Source organism: Amblyomma americanum, chromosome 1 (assembly GCF_052857255.1).
Source record: "Amblyomma americanum isolate KBUSLIRL-KWMA chromosome 1, ASM5285725v1, whole genome shotgun sequence".
Taxonomy (NCBI): domain Eukaryota; kingdom Metazoa; phylum Arthropoda; class Arachnida; order Ixodida; family Ixodidae; genus Amblyomma; species Amblyomma americanum.
In genome coordinates this window covers 439,735,154-439,751,672 of record NC_135497.1, presented here as the reverse complement: position 1 = coordinate 439,751,672, position 16,519 = coordinate 439,735,154, and the positions used below count along the sequence as shown (strand labels likewise).

Below are 16,519 nucleotides of genomic sequence, written 5' to 3'. Positions count from 1 at the left end.
AGCCGGTACTCATAGTAGGGTCGAGTCAAGGGTATGGCATCTTTGTACGTGCGCGTATTCCTGGCTACCTTTTTGCTTTGCAATGGGCATATGGACGGACGACGGCAACCAGGTGATACTGGGGAAACTATTTAGCAATGCAACAGCGCAGCAATACCGGGTGTTTCAGAGAAGACTTTAAGTAATCTTCAAAACCAGGATTTTAGAGGTAAATATATGCCTTTTGCAGCATGGTATTGCCAGCTTTGGTTAAGTAAATACCAATATTTAACTTTTCGAGTATTACTTAGGCGCCTGGTTGCAATTATAGATTTGTAGCCTGTCGTTAGTAACCGCCATATCAGTTTTTAGAATTTCGAAAACGCGATTACTCTCGGCGATGTGGCTCTACAAAATTTCTCAATTTCGATTAGTTACGTGCAATGAAGGGGTTGCTTTGCGTGCATACTCTTCGAATGCGCATTTATTTTCGCACGATGTAGCCAAAATTTGTAGGCCCACAGCGCCGAATGTAATCGCGTTTTCGAAATTCTAAAAACTGATATTAAAACTGATTCTAGAAATCTCACATTGCAACCAGGCGCCTAACTCTAATATTTAAAATTTTAATCATTGGAAATTAGACAACCAGCTTTCCAGTTAAGATGAGTCACCGGTTTTCTGGTAGCCGCCAATACTGGCAATACCGTGCTGCAAAAGTCATATATTTACTTCAAAGATACTATTTTTCAAAACGACTTAGTCTTCTCTGAAACACCCGGTATATCACGCGGTTGGAGATCAGCGTTGCCAGATAATGCGGTGAGGGGCGTTCCTATGACTCTCAGCTTAGCATGTTCGGCAAGCTATTTCAGGCCCGATTGTACCAAGCTGCTATACAATGGATTGTTTTCTCAACTGACCTCGTTCTCAGTGTCGCATACACTGCATCCCGCGCTCGGTAAGCAAACTTCCGCCAAACAAACGGATGAAGTAGGGGCGGCCAGTCGAAGAGCGTCTGAACAACATACTGCGTTTCCGCAACTAATCTGTCGACTGGGCCTCCCTACACACTTAAAGGGCTACGGACACAAATTTTCAAGCGCAAATAAACGATATAATTTGTTTCATGAGCGTAAGGAGACGCGTTCGCGTTTCAGTCGCGGGCGTTAACATGATTCACCTCTCTTCTGACGTCCGTCAACACTGGTATTACTGTATCGCAGAAGCCATCTTGTCTGCTCAAAAAGCCTGTTTTCAAAAATTACTGGAGGGCTTCCCTAAAGCATCTGGTCTAAATGTATCAGTCCATATAAAACTCTGAGCGCGTGCTGCGGTCATGGGCGCAAAAGATTCCTTGCAACAAGTTTCAGTCGCGGGCATTGAGTGGGACATAATTTAAAATGATTCAGAATGCTGTCGGAGGAGCCGCACGGCATTTCCATCCGCAGCCAGTGACGTCCAAGTGCACTTGCCTCAATTAATGCGCTGTGAAAAACCAGTGTTGCCGGGGACGTCATCAGGATCGTGTTAGTCCTGTAACCGGTCGACCATTACGTCAAGCATGGCAAACTTCAGCGCTGGCACAAACCGACACTAAAACTGCCTGTACAAAATGGTTTATTATGAGATGCTGCGGACACGTGTTTTGAGCACATTTTGATGATTACTGGAGGCGAAAGCCTCTTTCAGGGCAAAAAAAAAAAAGAAACGGACACCCCAAAACTTTCTGTCTGTACCCCTCCAATATGACTCCTGTTGCTCTTAAGATACATTCAGTAGATTATGCTATTCTACTATAACTAGTCGCAGCAGTTTTATTTTAAAGAGTAAAACAGAATAATTTCCGCTATATCATACATTTCCTTGCGAAACGGCACGAGTTAATGTTGTAGAAACAGGCGCATGACAAAAACGTGGATTCTTCACTATATTTCAGCCCACTTTCTTCTGGCTACTTCCACATCACATCTTTAGTAGTACGTGTTCAAATCTTATACGGAATCTTTTCAACCAGGTGCTTCAGGCTAGCCGGCCACTAATTCTTAAAACTAGGCTTTTTGAGTGAACAAGACGGCTTCAGCGATATAGTAATGCCAGTGCTGGCGGACGTCCGAAGAGAGATGAATCATGCTAACTACTAAGCGGCATTGTGAACAAAGTTGGAATAGTAGGTTTTTTAACTGCTATAGATAGGCGCCTGGTTACAATTAGTGGTTTGTAGCTGGCCATTAGAAACTGGCGTATCCATTTTCAGAACTTTCAATCGCGATTATCCCAGGCGCTGTGGCTCAAAGCATTTTTGGCAATTTCACGCGCGATTCAAAGTCGCAAACCGGAAATGAACGCCCAGTCTCCCCCACCTGTTACGTCACTCCGTGGCGCACTTGCCACGTGACCACCTCTTCCCGCGCTGTGCTGCCCGCCGCTGCTCCAGCCGAGGAGGGAGAGAAGGTCACGTCTCATGAGCGCCACGGAGTGACGTAACAGGTGGGGGACACTGGGCGTTCATCGCCGGTTTGCGACTTTGAATCGCGAGTGAAATTGCCAAAAATATATTGAGCCACAGCGCCTAGGATAATCGCGTTTGAATGTTCTGAAAACTGCTACGACTTTTTCTAATGGCCACCTACAAATCTATTTGCTACCAGGCTTCTGTGTATCACAGTTAAAAGGTGTACTATTCGAACTTTTTTAACGATCTGACTATTAGCATGATTCAACGCTTTTCTGACGTCCAGTAACACTTGTATGACTCTAAAACAGAAACCGTATTTTATCTTATAAAGGAAATTTTTATAAATTAGTGGAGGGCTTCCCTGAAACACACACCTGGGGCGCGATTACGGATCGCTCTCAATCGAAACTGTCTCAAAAAGTGTCTCATTTGCCCCTCTCCTATTGGTCGGCTGTGGGCGGCGGCCATTTTGATTTTTTGCGTCACTGACTGACGTCGTAGATCGCCCAGAAGTGTTGACGTTGGCCACCAAATTATGCGGGCAGATTAAGACGATTTTTTGAGACTGGGAAATGTAGTCTCAACGCGTTTGAGACAGAAAATGGCGGCTGTTTACATCGTCGTATACGCGGGTGACCGCGCGAGCAACGGTGTCGGAGGCTGCATGAAGACAACTTTGACGCGCGGGACGAGTTATTTCGACGCTTCGACTTGAGAAGGAGACTGCGCAGTGGCTGTGCCACGAACTCGCCGTTGAACTGGGAGGTGCGCAGGTGAGTGCGCTGTCAGTGGAGCGGCAGGTGCTGTGCGCGCTGCGCTTCTTCGCCTCCGGTGGGATTCAAGGCGCCCTTGGATATGAAGAAAACGTCGGCGCAGCCCAACCGACTGTGAACAAGTCTTTGCGGCGGGTAGCGGAGACCAATGTCAACGTTGGGTCACAGAAGAGGTGTGTTCGCTTTCCGAGGCGACCCGAGGAGAAGGCGGCGGCGAAGGAGGGCTTCCTTTGCCTAACTTTCGCCGCGGCAGCATCTCCGGCGTCGTCGGGTGTGTCGATTGGGCACTCATCACTATCAAGGATTCTGGGGGCAGTGCTGCGAGCGATCCGCAAGCGGTTCTACGCTGCGAACGTGATAGTGAGTATACCAAGACCACAGTTCTTGACCGCATGAGTTCAACTACGAGTGCGGGCCTCAGCAGCTAGAGTAAATTCGTGCTGTGCGTGTTTTTTCTCAGATCTGTGGCGCGAACATGCGCGATCTGGCCGTGGGCACGCGATGACCCGGATCCTTCCACGACGCGTTCATCTGGCGGTACTCCAAGGCGGAGGACGGCCCTGCTGGTCGACGGTGTTTTTTTTCTGGGTAAGCAGTAAAAGAGCAGTGTCAACCGTCGGGCGACCTCAGTCAGATATATTGAGCTGCAGCGCTATGCATTTGCCCGGATCTGCTAAAGCTACAGGAATGAGTCTGGCTAGTTACACCAATGCAGAAACGTTACAGTATGATACAGTGCATTGCCACCCTTTTGTTATTTATAATTGCAGCAGAAACACAGGACGCATATTACATTGTTGAAATGCATAGCCTTTCCTGTTGAAGAAACCAAAGCAAAATGCACCTGACAGTGCTTGTGTTTTGTAGGCAATCATAGCGCATCATTTATATCAATATGGCAGTAAAAGACTGACCTTACAGCAGTGCTCACTTATTCATCTTAATCCTGCATGTCTGTGTGCTCTTGAATGTCATATTCAGCAAAGCCTGGATGTGGGCTACTTGGCACGAGTCTTCTATTGTACAGCAGATCGTCCTGTAAGGCTGTTGAGATCACTGAGAAAGGACATGCTTAGCTGCGTCATTTTTTGTTATGCAGGAGACTGTGTACCCACTGGAGCCGTGGCTGCTTGCACCAGTTGCGTGGCATCACAGACCAGACTCAGCAGAAGGCCTGTACAACACGCCACATGTTTTCGCACAATTTGTGGCTGAGTGCTGCATCCGTGCGCTGAAGAGCTGCTTCCGGTGCTTTCAAAGGCACCGGATGCACCACTACCAGTGGGAGTGGACAGTATGCATCATCACTGCCTGTGCTGCACTTCACAGCCTTTGTTTGGATGTGCCCATGACAGCAGAAGGTGCAGGCGACACTGCCACTGACCCAGATAACAATGGGCCACCTCTAAATGGTGGCTACGTCGTAGAGACAGGACCACTCCTGACCTACCTCCAGGGAAGAGCAATGCGCTACTGTACTTTCGGCCTCTGTGGGACGATCCGTCTCCAGAGGCAGGCGTACCTAGGGGTGGTGCAGCGACAGTTGCGGTGGAAACTCTAGCGTCTAGCAACGGCTCACCATGCTGGTGTGGAGAATCATATCAGCCACTGTTCCTGTTGCCACTGTCATTGCCTCATGTCAATGCACAACACACATCTGCAAGCGTGTGAGCAACTGTGTGATGTGGTTGTGCCCTTGGCCAACCTGTGTGCAGCCAGAAGCCTGCAGTGACAAGTGCCCCCATCGGCTGCCACTTCAGTGACATTGTGTTTGCCAGTATACCTCCCAGTCACTCAGAAGCGTGTTGCACAGTCTCTTTCTGAAGGCGCAAAAAGTGTTGAAACAGCTCGCCCATTATGTGAAAAGCATCATTGTGCACTCTCTCTTGCCAATGCTTGTCAGCCCACCTGCCCCTTCTGTGCTATCACTCCAGCTTGGTGAAGTGCCTGTGGTCATTACCCGTGTGATGAACATGCATAACCCAAAAGTGTAGTGCTGAGTAAGGCACGAAATATTTGTGATGCTTGTTGGAATTAAAAAAAGCTTTTTTTATTGCATAATACATTCAGTAAGTGAATTTATTTTTTTTTAGGCACAGCATTTGACACGAGTGTTTCTATTGCAGAAAAGGCAGTGTACACACAAGCATACATTACCTTGATTTACATTTGCCAGATGGCATTTCCAAGTGCAGTTAAGAAAAAACTTTTTGAAAAATTGAGTTCAAAGTGCATGTTTGCTTTCATACAGAGGCTACCTGTACAATAAATATGGCATAGTACAGTGTACATAATGCATTTTCCGGACTACAAAACATTTTGGCACATATAAGTATTGTAAATACCAAAGCTAAGCTTTTAGCTTAATGGTGTGTGGCTAGGGGTTTCACTCTGTGCTAAAAGCTGTACCTACTGCAAGGAAACCGCTGTACAACAATGCATAATAAATATTGTAAGGTGCGGTGGCTACAATGACTGCTGAATTACTAGAACATCTTCACTGATAGACAAAGATGTGTAAACATCACAGACACATCATCAAGGAGATGGTGTGTGAGTAGAGGTTAGTTTACAATCACAAATCATGCAACACCTTTACTGGAAATGCTCTACAGCTCTAAGAATATACAGGCAGCTCCATTATGGGAAATTTTGAGCACTCGGTTATTGCCCCATAACTGACACCTAGCTTGACTTGCATAACACAGGGCTATGAAGTCTTGTCCATGATGACACGAGACGGTGACAATGCCGAATGGCCGGACAAGCTCCTTATGCTATCACATATGTATGATAAGTGCAACTGCTTTCAAGCTACCTTTCGCCTAGGTATTTAATATCCTAGTCATTTTCAACTGGCTGTTCCCTTTTAAACTGGAGTTGCCTGTATACAGGGTGCCTCAGATATGATGGACCATAATTTTAAAAAAAACCAAGTGGTCTTCCGACCTGAAAGGAAGTGCATGTTAGAAGCTACGCAAAGTATTTAAAGCCCTTCAAACACTGCCCTCACCAAACCCAGTTATACCAACATCACTCCGCCTGCTGAGCAAAAAACAATAACATATTACACATCACTGCCCTGTCCTACCTACCTCACTGCCCTGGATCATATGCAAATTCAAGCGCTGTGTACCAGCAAACGTGAACAAACTTGCTCAACTTTCTGCCCAGTTGCAGTTAGCCTCTATACAAGCAAACTACTTCTTTCCTGGTTGACCCTGGATCTACTACATGATCAGCAAATAACGTTAATGGAACAAGCTCGTTCTCTCCTTGGTGACATTAGCAAAGTTATCAAGTGCTTCCTTTCTCTCTAAACAAAGTGGAGCATGAACATCACAATTTCTGCATCTTGCACAGGAAAAAAAAAACTACGGCAACAACTGAACATAAACCGAACGGAGCTACAAAAATACAAACGGAACACCAAGTGCTTAGCCCGATGTGGGCGGCAACACTTGGTTACGAGGCAGAAGAGTGATTGCTGCCACAGAGGCAGGCCGTGTCGGCTCTCATTTCCCGCACCGAGATTGCAAGCTATCAGCAGCTGCACCTGTCTGCTCCCGTCTGTCGGCAGTTGCTTCTATGGGATGATTCATGGTTTTCTGGTACTTTCTAAAGAAAATAAACAACCACACGTCACTCGGTGATCGATAGGCGCCGACCGAGAACACAGACTAAAGTTGTCTTCGTCGATTTTCGAGCCGAGCGCTGCTTGTAAGTTGATCTCGACAGGCCCGTAGCATTCACTGCCTTCAATCAGATTTTTCTGCGCACTTAAGATATCCGCAAAGTACCTTGATTTTAGACGACACGCGAAAGAGCAGGAACTAGCCATGGAATCAGCTGTTTTCTTGCAGGCCGCCATGTTCACGCGATACCACTGCCAGCGCGCCCTCATGGCGGAAGAAGTTTACCTACAGCAAAATTATTTGAAAAAATGAGAACGCTTCTAATTTTCCTTCCTGTTATTCACTTTACAGCACACTTTACTACCAAAATAAAACATTACTTGTTTTATTCATTGCGTTTTTGTTCATTTTCAGACTAACAAGTTCACGCTTTACCGCTGACAGCACACCTTCGCGGCAAAAAAGTCACTGAACAGCAAACTTAATTGCAAAAATGAAAACACTGCTTCTTTTGCTTGGTGCTGTTGGGTTTGAAATACAGTTTCTTAGCAAAATAAAACATTACTCGTTTTTATTCACTGCGTCTTTACAGCAAAACATTAGTCTACGGTCCCTTGTCGTGCGAATAGCGGTTTCGGGGCGGAGCCATGCTACTAGCCACCGCAACCTTGCTCCGCATTGGCCGATTCGGCGTCGGCATCACTCGGTGTCGTCATTTTGACGTCACGATCTCAAAATTGAGACAGTTTTTGAGAGCGATCCGTAATCACGCCCCTGGTATAATTTTTACATGGCATATTGCTCTGGCAGGTCTCTCCATTGTAGTTTGCATCAAAACACTACAGTCCTCAGTTTAAAATGTTATAGCCACCGATACCAAGCGGCCCATATACTTATCAGCCTGATAAGTCGAAATGTACACACCAAAAATTGAGCTTTGACGTGACGCTTGAAAAGAAGCGCTTCACGGGACAGAAGGTATTTTCGACTTTAAACTGCGCATTTATGGTATTATTTTTAAACATTAAGCAAGAATAGCGAAAGATATTTGCTGCCATTACAAACCGAAGTGATAGTGAGGAGAAAAAGAACAGCAGTAACAACAACAAAAAAAAAACTAGACGCGTATTAATATTCGAAATTTACGGATAGCGAATCGAATATCATCCTATTCGATTCGCTGAAGTAATTGCAGAGTGCACGTGAAAATTTTTTCAGAACTTTTCGAATGCCTTTTAATTAATTGGCACAGAAAACGACGGTTATTAGTAAACCAGGGACCGCTCCGACGCCGCAGAGCAAGGAGGTTTCTAGGCCACCATTCGGCCCATTCATGTGGCGGAGTTCAGAAAGCTCATGCACTTGAGACCATCGCCAAGCTTGCCTTTCAGCTTCGGCTGAGCGGTTTCCCTGACGGTATAGATGGTCCAGAGAGGTGTACAATTGCATCGTACGGATGTGCACCAACGCTAGATGGGTGCTTCGAACGCGGAGGCTGGCAGAGAAGTAAGCAATTCAACCAGCCGACCTGTCAGAGGCACTCCAGCCCGTGTCGAGAAGGTCCGCGACCAGGCGCGGAAGCGGAAACAAATAAAAGGCACAGCGAAGCACGGTCGAAACCATTCCTGGCTGTGTACCCCAGTGCATACTATGAAACAGCCAAAGAGACCATCTCTGACTACACACGAGGGAGCGGCCTGCTCTGCGAGGCACGGTGAGGTGCTCTACGCACAAAGACAACCCAGACCAAATACACCCACAGCGTGAATTCCCGGTGTCCAGGTGCGGCGCGGCCGATGAAATCATCCAGCGCGTTGGAATCGAGTGCCCAAAACTGCGGCTGGAGTCTCTTTTGACAGCACTACAAAGGTGCACATGTAGGCTCCATAGAAGGGGAGGCGACAAAGCGCCACATTGAGGAGTGGCGTAATCGAGAAGCCTGTTCAGAAGCTCCCCCCCCCCCCCCCCCAATCCTCATTATTTCTGGACTATTTTATCCACAGCATGTGGTTTAGAGTTTTTCCTACTTCCTACTTTTTTATTTACATATGTTTTCTTGGCCTGATTGAGAACTCTCTGATCTCCGGCTATAAAGGGGATGGCCGTACCACCATCATCATCAGCATCAACGTGGCCTCCAATATTAGGTGACACGGAACGGTTCCGCCATCTTTAGCAAACCATGCAGGTATTCCTGATCACGGAGATGATGGCTCAAACTCGTAGCATGTGCAGGATCTGCGGAACAATTTCATCCGGCTGCGTTGTCATTAGCGCGTAACTCTGAACCGCTGAGGTTTTTCCCACGCCGTATTTCTTCTCCTATTCATCAAATGCGTGCCCTTGCGATGGGTTTGTATTTTACCTGGCATGATCGTGGCAGAATAGCCGGTGTCTATACCATTTGAGATTCGGAACCACTACTGCCCACAATGAGCTCTTCTTCTTGCCGCCATTTCTTGTTTTTCGCTACCACGCGGCGCCACTGTAGGCTGGTGTGGCCCATAGAAACATCGCGCTGTCGTGGTGGTTCGTGTTCAGACAGCCGACGCGCGTGCCGAGCAGTGTTTGGCCATACGGCTATAACAGTAAAAATGTCCGAAAAGGCCAGTTCGCAAAAACAGAGTACTTCCAATTTAACTACCATGGGCGCCTCGCAATAGGAAAATGGTACTAACATGAAAACTTTAAGAGTGGACTTTCCCTTGCGTACTAACGGAACTCCTTATAAGCGTTTTTAGGATCTATTTTTAGCATGGGCTCAAGAAACACACTCTATATTCTGCTCATTACGTTTTCAATAAACTGTATTCACCCTCTGCAACACACCTCTGAAATCAATCATTTAAGCAAGCATTTGATACTTTCAACAGATCTCGATTGCAGCCATTGATAGCGATAATACTATTACTATTCTTTTCCACTATGACTGAACTCTTACATATGAACGCAGGCTAGTGTGAACAGTGTCTGAGCACGAAGGGAGTATTTATTCCAGAGCACCACGTGCAAATCCAACGGCGCGACCTCGTGTCTGCACATGTGGATAGTGTGCAGAATGGTCCATGCACGCCACGTATCAGTTCAGCGGTCACCTCGTGCTTTCGCCAGCCGACGGGAAGCATCTATTTGAGGCCCCTCAAAATCTTTTAACATCCTAAGTTACGGCTTCTTTCATGATTTACGAAGTGTACTCCGCGGTAAAATGGGTAATTTTGTCTGTAATTAGTGAAAACGAAAGTATTTAGGATGCGCACATCGTTAGGCAGTCCGTAAAGAATCTACAGTACGAAAAAAAAAGGAAATAAAGGAGTGACTGCGCGCTTCACTCTGCTACCAGCAGCTACACTGCCTGCAAATTGAGAAGGCCTATCTATTTGTACTAATCCCTGGGCGTAAATAAATAAAATTTCAAATGAACTGTGTAATTTTACCACAAAATAAATTATTCATGGCCCAAGTGTCTATATCGTCAAAGTGCTGGGCCGCTGGCCCTCCGAAGAGCACAGTTCAGGACTTCGAGTTCACTTTTCTGTTGTTTTTCTTGCAGTTGTTTTGTAAGAAAAATTTGCTGAAGAATTGTGACAAAAAAAAATCTCCAGAAACGCAGCTAACAAGGCACTCCCACGAACATACATCATAACTTTAAGGCGCCGGAACTTTTATTTTCATATGCTAATCTCTATTCCGCGATAGTTAACAAAACATGATCAAAAATCACCAGAGTAACTAATGGGCACATATAGTAAAAGGCTGTTTTTTTGAAAATACTTGAATTTCTCACGCTTCGCGTTTTCGTGTCCGTATGCCGACATCAATTTAATTCTTCGAGTTACTCAGATATATTTGTGTTATTCTATTTCTTTCTCCACCTGCATGTCCTACTAGGCCAGCAACATTGCCTAATTATGCGAATAAATCTAATGTCCTGCCGCCGCGGTGGCTGAGTCACTATGGAACTCTCTGCTGCTGACACCAAAGACGCGAGTTCGATCCCGGCCGCGGCGGTCGTATTTCAATGGAGGCGGAATGATTGAGGCCCGCGTACTGTGCGATGTCAGTGTACGTTAAGGAACCCCAGGTGGCCGCAATTGTCCGGATTCCTCCACTACGGCGTTCCTCATAGCCTGAGTCGCTTTAGAAGGTTAAACCCCATGAACCATAAAAACCATACGTCGTCACACAGAGAGGTGCTCGCTACACCCACACTCACGTCCACTTACTCACGAGCAATCTCACCCTTATCCGCTCAATACAACTTCCACTCACTCGCCACTAAATTCCACTCTCACTCCCATCTGTTCACCACACTATCGAAAAATGTCGTTTGATTTCATATGTGTCTCGTATTTATTTATTTATTTATTTATTTATTTATTTATTTATTTATTTATTTATTTACTTATATACAATACTGCCAGTCTCAGTAAGAGACCGTAGCAGGTGGGCAGCCAGTACAATATAATGGTCAAAACACAAAAGAGAAATTACAAGCATATCAACAAAAGAACTCTTACAATACGTGTTACATAACTACTAGTAGGCAGGTTACTAAAGACTACCTAATCAGAACTGTAACAAAAAAGAAAACAAGTACAGCAGCAGTCATTCATGCCAGCAAGCATGCTAGTATTCGAAATATTTAACAATAGGAACTTTAAGAAAGCGAAAAAAAGGTAACGGTGGCAATAGACAATGCAATCATCCTTAAAAGTAACATAGTATCAAGAGATGTAATTGTTGGGCAGTCATCTGGTAAGATGTAGGACTATTGGCACATTACTGATTCTTGTTACATTCTACTAATCTTGAAGTGAAAGAAGATAGTGAGTCCGACATGGTAATCGATGGATCGAGTCGATTCCATTCGCTGATGGCTAAAAGAAAAAGAAATATTGCTTGAGAGTGTTCGTTCGACATGAGTATTCAGTTAGCGTGTGCGCATGTTTGTGCCGGGATTGTCGTGACTGTGAGAAGCATACGTATTTAAACACATCTATACTGTAATTGTTGTGTAGTAATTGATATAAAAACTTCAGGCTGGATTCTTTTGCCCTAGATGATAGTGATGGAAGGCCAGATGAAGCGGCAAGATCGGTAGGTGAGTCAGAGGGTTTGTATTTGTTATGAATCAACCTTACAACTTTTCGTTGCACCTTGTCAAGCCGAGAGATGTTAGTGATTAATAGTGGTAACCAAACTGTGCTTGCGTATTCTAAAATTGGCCTTACGAGGGTAGTGTAGGCAAACAGTTTGGTGTTTTGAGAGGCCAGACGTAGGCATCTTCTAAGAAAGAACAGCTTTCGCAAGGCAGCAGAGGTAATATTGGCTATATGTGCGTCCCATCATAGGTCAGAAGTTAAAGTTAACCCTAGGTATTTATGTTCAGAAACCATTGAAAGTGTTGATTCCTTGATAATGTAGGCATAGTTATATGGCTGTTTTTTCCTGGTGACTGTCATGCAAACGGATTTTTTATTGTTTAATGTCATCTGCCAAGTTTTACACCATTCAACAATTATGTTAAGAGAGCTGCTTAGCATAAAGTGGTCTTCAGGATTTTTTATCGTTTTGTACAGAATGCAATCATCGGCGAAATGTTTTATGTTACACTCAATATTGTTGGCAATATCGTTGATGAAAACTAAGAACAACACTGGTCCTAGGACAGATCCCTGCGGGACTCCTGATGTAACGGGAACTGGTCTTGATTGAACTTGTTCGAAAGTTACAAATTGTGAGCGGTTCGTCAAAAAATCTGTGATCCAGTGTAACACTTGGCCATCTCCAATTATGATGCGTAGTTTTGTTATTAGTTTGTTGTGGCTTACACTGTCAAATGCTTTAGAGAAGTCTAGTAGTATTATATCTGTTTGACTGCAGTCGTCAATACTAAGGGCTAGGTCATGCACAACCTCTGTTAGTTGGGTGACAGTTGATAAGCCACGACGAAAGCCATGTTGATGGGGTGATAATAGGTTTTCCGTCTCCAGAAAGTGCTTTAAGTGTTTTGCTATAATGTGCTCCATGATTTTGCACGACGTACTGGTGAGGGAAATGGGTCGATAGTTAGAGGGTGATTTTGTATCTCCGGATTTATGAATGGGTAGAACCTTTGCTTTTTTCCAATCGTCGGGTAGCTTCGAAGTTGAGAAAGACTTGCGAAAAATGATACCGAGATATTTACTGCACCATTCTGCATATCGTTTAAGGAACTGATTTGGAATGTCGTCTGGACCACTTGCTTTCTTTATGTCTAGGTTTAGCAGCAAGTTAAGAACACCTTCATCTGATATGTGGACAGGACCAATACCTGGCGTAGATGTGCAGGAACTGTTAGGGAGAATGCCGTCATCTTTTGTAAAAACAGATTTAAAGAAATCGTTGCGCATGTTAGCTTTCGTCTGTTTTTCCTCCATGGACAGGTTGGATGTGGCTGTTTTATCTTTGCGAAAATATTTCCAGAATCTATGAGGATTATTCTTAAGAAGTGTAGGGAAGTCACGTTAAAGTACTGTTCCTTTGCATGCTTTGATACTTCATTTAGCCTTGCGACTGCACTGGTTAGTTTAATGATTTGGTAGCATTTTGCCCCTTTTCTTTAATTGATCTACGGAGCCGCTTGACTTGCCGTTGAGCATCAATGACGTCCCTTGTAATCCACGGGTTGTTTTTCTTAGGCCGTTTTATTTTTCGCGGAACGAATGCACCTACACAGTAGGTTACCGTATTTCTAAACTGCTCCCACAAGGTGTTCACTTCAGTGGTCTCACGCGAAGCAGTGTCGAAAAATGATTGGAATTCGTGCGCTAGGTGTGTTACAATACTAGTGTCGTCTGCTTTAGCAAAATTAGTTACGATCTGCATGCTTTTCTGATATATTATAATGCTCTGTAATGGTAATCGGCAGGTAGGTATACTGTGGTCCGAGATGCCTTCTATGACGTCAACCTGAGCACGGGTTTCAGGAAAGTGATCACTGATTAGTATCAAATCTAGGATATTACCAGTTGTTCCTTGTGTACGTGTGGATGTTGAAACAAATTGATGAAGATTAAAATTGAACATTAAATCGATGAGGGCCTCTGAAGCTGTTGGTGTATATCGCATTGTTGTCCAATTTATGTCGGGGAGGTTGAGATCACCCATGATAATAATTCTTGAATTTCGGGAATGGTACTGAAGGAATTCCTGAATTGCAGTTATGGGTTCATGTCCGGTAGAAGGACTTCTATAAATGCAGCTGGTAATTATGTCTGTACCTTTACAAATAATCTTGCAGAAAACAGCTTCTGCACAGGGAACTTCAGGGAGAATAACAAAAGGTAGCTGCCTTCTAATCAGTATTGCCACGCCCCCTCCTCGTGAACCACGGTCTTTTCTGATGACGGAGTAGTTTGATGGAGCGATTTCGTGACTTGAAATTTCAGGTGAAAGCCATGTTTCGGTGATTCCAATTACGTCTGGTTCATGACAAAGTAAGAGACTTTCAAGTGACTGCGTTTTGTTCACTATGCTTCTTGCATTTATATTTATGATGTACAGTTCTTTAACTGAGTTTTCTGACGAGTCACTCGAGGGCTGAATTCTGTGTCCTTTTTTTGCATAGGAACTCTGCTATTAGTTTCTTCGTCCCAAAAAATAAACGCGCTTATTTATGATCAGTTTGTCAAAGGACAGCGCAACATTTTCCTTACTTTCTCGTTCTTGTTTGGCGCTCGCCCACAGTTTCTTTCTAACATCTCGAACTCTGGCAGAAAATGTTCACCGATAGCGTAGTTTGTGCCTTTTAGTTTGAATCCGTTTTTCAGTATTAGCCTTTTTTGTCTCGAATCTAGCAACTTCATAATTACTGGCCTAGTCTTGTTTTTTTCCTGCCTACCTAGCCTGTGAATTCGCTCAATGGCGACAGCTTCTAGTTCGAGGGTATCTTGTACTATAATTTTGTTCACTCTTTGGTCAAGACTTTTATTAGTTTCTTCTTCCTCCTCCGGCAGTCCGTATATAATTAAGTTGGGCCGTCTGCCTCGATTTTCAAGCTCATCGATTTTCTTTTCCATTGTTTCAATTACGCGATCCATGCGTGAAATTTCGTTTTGGCAGGTGGCCAGTTTCTTTTCAAGCTGTGATAGGGCATCAAGCTTCTTGTCTATATCAACGAGGCGTACTTCCTTTATGTCTTTTATGTCGCTAGCGATATCTCTGAGTTGTTTGGCAATTTGGGTTAGATCCGGGCCTGGATTAGTTTCAATATCTCCACCTAGGAGCAACAACTTGCGCAATACCACAGCGATACAAGACAATTGCTGCGGGCACGGCAGCATGAACAAAAAGGGGTCACTTGAGCGGAAACATTTACCAAATAGTTTTCTCACCTGCACAAAATAGAGGAACGGGTTATTGCTCCGCATCCTGGTAGTGCTGCCGTGCCCAATACTAGCAGATTCTTCGTAGCGCGTATATATATGCCAGTATGGTGGCGCTTGCAGCAGGTCATGTGCTCCGATGAACACACTTGTAGCTGTTGGCCACTGGAACGGGTAATCTTGTGCTGTCAGCGATGGCAGATTGCGCACGTGGAAGCTGGTGGTTCCGGCTGACTGTGCTATAATCTTGACGGGTCCTTTGTGGCTGGGGGTGCTGACTGGAAGCAGTGCACCGAAGACGATCTGCACAATATAGAGGAACGGGTTATTGCTCCGCATCCTGGTAGTGCTGCCGTGCAGTATGAATTCATATCTGTTACATACGAGCTATACCTGTCCCAAATGTGTCTTGTATGACCTTATATGAGCAGCATAGAGTTATGTATCAAGATATGTGCATCGTATGAACGCTTTTAGGATTCATACGAGATCATAGGTGATTCAGTAGGGTATCGTATGAACTCCTTGGGCAGCATATGAGTTATACGTGTCAATATATGTGCCTCATATGAACACATATATGGCTCATACGAGGTCCTATGTGTCAGAAATGTGTCCCGTATGAACTCATATAAGGTATATATGTCGAGAAACGTTCCTCGTATGAACACATGTTTCATACGAGTTCATATCTGTCAGAGATGTGCCTCGTATGAACTCATATAGGCTCAATACTTACGCGCTGCGAATGTCTAGAGTGAACACACGTACGCGGCACTCGTGTGCAGACAGGAGCTCCGATGTGCATCGTATCAGCCTACATCTACCTCCTGGAAACATTGTCGTTCATAAGTGCCTCGTATACAATCGCGCGTGCTTCGTGAAACGCGCGGAAATATAGCGACCGCAAAGCAAATAACAAATTCGAACCAGAGCACGAGAAAGACAAAAAAAAAACGCTTAGCCTGATTCACATGATTTCTCCTTGTTTCTCTGTTTGTGCCCTCTATCTTGCTTTGACCACCGGCTACCCAATCTGTCTGTCGCTCGTCGTTTTCAATGTGCTTGGATACAAGTTTAGTAGGCAGGCAAATATGGCATTCCCTGCTTTGTTGAGCCGCTGTAACGCTACGCAACGAATAACGGAGTTATTTCCGTGGCAGAGCTCCGCATGTAGCAAAAAATACTTGCGCAGTCAGAACAACGTGTTTCAGTGCTTTTCGCAGTACACATCAAGATTCAGAGCATCGGTGGGAGACCAGTCTAGTTTCGTTCCTCAAACCACGCAAATAGCCACTTCACCTGACG

General features: G+C 44.8%; 1 long non-coding RNA gene across 1 annotated transcript; it reads left to right on the top strand.

Annotated features, from left to right (window-relative positions):
* Positions 1-2,391: 2,391 nt before the first annotated feature.
* On the top strand, positions 2,392-5,269 carry LOC144104016 (uncharacterized). The gene is made up of 3 exons (XR_013308411.1): positions 2,392-3,570; positions 3,671-3,798; positions 4,310-5,269. It is a non-coding gene; the product is annotated as an uncharacterized LOC144104016 (long non-coding RNA).
* The last annotated feature ends 11,250 nt before the right edge of the window (positions 5,270-16,519 follow it).